Here is a 3047-nt window from a genome sequence, read left to right as displayed (position 1 = left end):
CTGATGGGACTTATTAGCCCTGTTTGAAGTTAATGTCTTTATTTTTTTAGTAAGAATTTAAATTATTGATATTTATTTATAGATATTAAAAGATATACATTGTAATTTCTTGATATAAAAAAATATCATTAAAGTTATTGTTATGTTTGTGCTTTGCAAATTTTTTTGGTTTATATTTGTTATAGTAAACAAATACTTATGTTGTTTTGATTAGTTTTTCTTGCTTTATTATGCTATATTTTGTAAAATTTGTTGTAGGAGTTATATGTCTTGTGAAGTGCTACTGACTTAAAATTGGCAAAAAAAATAATAACCTTTTTTTCTTTAGTTTTTTTATGTGTCTATTGTATTTCTTTCATATTTTTTTATTAGTTTAATAAAAATATATGAAAGACGGAACTTACTTCTCCCAAATTTATTTCCAAAGCAACGGCAAAACCTTTTCAAAATGTTTTAATGTTTTTTCATGTTGAAAAAAAATGTCAATAGTGTTAACAATTTCGAAAGTTACCTTACCTTAGTAAATAAAGGGTTAATAATGTAACAAAACACGTCTCATGAATTTTTATAATAAGTATTAATAAACAGTTGTTGTTTTTTTACTTGTATAATTATCCATTTTATATGATAAATGTTTATCTTTTAAAACATATTTTTAAAAAAACAAAGTACAAATGTTAATACAAAGTACAAATTGATTTTTTAATGCATAAATTAGGCAAAGTAATTTAGTTTGATGAGTTTTATTTTAGTTAAGTTTTTTTTATCGAATAAGAAAAGGAAGTCCTAACTGTCGTTAGGATTTTCATTTTTTTTAAAAGTGTTTTTGAAGATAAGTTTAATTAAGTTTTTGTTGCGCATCTTTAAATTTTGAAAATATGTTGAAAGCCGTGGTCGAATTGGCAAAGCATAATATAATTTGCCTGGTCAAATAACAACGTCCTATCATACATCTTCCTGTGAAAGCCTGATATATATTTATATATAAATATATATTTATATATAAATATATATATATATATATATATATATATATATTTATATATTTATATATATATATATATATATATATATATATATATATCTTTGTTAGGTAATCAGCACTGCTTTTGGTGCTTCCAGTGCTACTAGTTTTTGTGGTGCAGTATTTTGCAGGATTCCATGTTGTTTTGATATATTTGTTTTTGTACCCTACTGATCCTCTTCAATTTAGTAAGTTGTGTAGTTAACTTTATTTTTAGTCTTCAAATTGTTTTTGTGAACTGATTTTTGTAAAGTGATCCTTTCTACTTTATATCTAATAAAAATGTATATATAGCTATTTTCTATACTTACTTCAATTGAATCGATGTATACAAAAACGTTCTAAGTCATAAAAACTATTTTTTCGGGGAACGACGAAAAACTTATTAAATCCAAAATTATTACTTTAATAAATTCAAAAATCTGGGTGCTATTTGACATCTTTAAATATTAGATTTGTTAAAAAATATATCAAAATTTGTGATATATATGTGTTATACATAGTTAAAGTTGTCTGACTTAAAAATAGTTTTTATGACTTAAAACGTTTTTATATACATCCATTCAATTATAATATGATCTTAATGATGATTATTTATCTTAACTTGATTTTTTATGTAATATTTCTAAACTAATAAATAATGATTAAATTAAAGGTAAGGAGAAGATACTATGACTCAAAATAAGGTTTTGATTTAAAAAAAAAAACAAAGATCAGATATAATAATGATTTAGGGAGAAATGTAGGAGAGTGCTGCTACATTGATTAATCTAAACCTGCCCCAACCCAAACCCTTAGTTGGTGTAGCACCATACCCTTGCATGTTATCCATAAGTTTGCTAATGTAGCAGCACTCTCCCCAAATCAGTAATATATGGTCTTTGTTTTTTGAAAATTCAAAACCTAATCTTTCACTTACCCTCACTTGTGAGATCTTTCTCCAACCACCGCATGCATTTTGAGAACACACTCTTTCAAAGACTAGAAACTAATAAGCCAACGATAAACGTTTCTGTAGCAAAATTATAGATATATATATGGATTGTAATAACAAGATTGTAAAAAACACTTAAAATTATACAAAATTATAGATATATATATGGATTGTAATAACAAGTTAGTAAAAAACACTTATCTAACTTTTATCTTCTACTTTAGTAGAAGATAAAAGTTAGATAAGTGTTTTTTACTAATTTATTATTGCTCTGTTCTTTATGAACATTGAGCACTCTATTTGTAAAATACACTAACATACTTTACGTATATATATATATATATATATATATATATATATATATATATATATATATATATATATATATATATATATATATATATATATATATATATATATATATATATATATATATATGTATATATATATATATATATATATATATATATATATATATATATATATATATATATATATATATATATCTTTGTTAGGTAATCAGCACTGTTTTCAGTGCTTCCTTTGCTACAAGTTTTTGTTGTGCAGCATTAGCAGGATTCAGTGTTGTTTTAATCAATTAGTTTTTGTTCCCTGTTCAACATTTTTATTTCAGTAAGTAAATTAACTTTATTTTTTGTAATAATTATTCTTTAATAGCCATTCTTTCAATTTGTTGTTGTTTCAGTTTTTACTTTGTTTTTTTCAAGTCACTTGAGTTTGTTAATAAATTTTTTTTTTTAATGAAAATATGATTTGGATATTAAAAAATCAGTTTTTAATATTTTTCTTATAATTTTATATCAAGTTGAGTTTTTTAATTTTCTTTGTGAACTGATTTTTGTATATATATATATATATATATAAATATATATATATATATATATATATATATATATATATATATATACATATATATATGTATATATATATATATATAAATATATATATATATATATATATATATATATATATATATCTTTGTTAGGTAATCAGCGCTGTTTTCAGTGCTTCCTCTGCTACAAATTTTTGTTTTGCAGAATTTGCAGGATTCAGTGTTGTTTTTACCAA

At 22.2% G+C, this 3047-nt stretch overlaps 1 protein-coding gene across 4 annotated transcripts in view; it reads left to right on the top strand.

The window, feature by feature from the left end:
• The window catches only part of LOC136082214 (uncharacterized), a 9250-nt gene extending 6631 nt beyond the window's left edge, over positions 1-2619 (top strand). For 3 of the 4 annotated variants that reach the window (XM_065800736.1, XM_065800735.1, XM_065800734.1), the window contains 2 exons: positions 1094-1212; positions 2474-2619. The gene's annotated coding sequence lies outside the window, so the exon portion shown is untranslated. The remainder of the gene's footprint in view (positions 1-1093; positions 1213-2473) is intronic. The other variant, XR_010639479.1, reaches the window with a different exon arrangement.
• Positions 2620-3047: the final 428 nt, after the last annotated feature.

Source organism: Hydra vulgaris, chromosome 07 (genome assembly GCF_038396675.1).
Source record: "Hydra vulgaris chromosome 07, alternate assembly HydraT2T_AEP".
Classification (NCBI taxonomy): domain Eukaryota; kingdom Metazoa; phylum Cnidaria; class Hydrozoa; order Anthoathecata; family Hydridae; genus Hydra; species Hydra vulgaris.
This window is presented reverse-complemented; position numbering and strand designations above follow the sequence as displayed.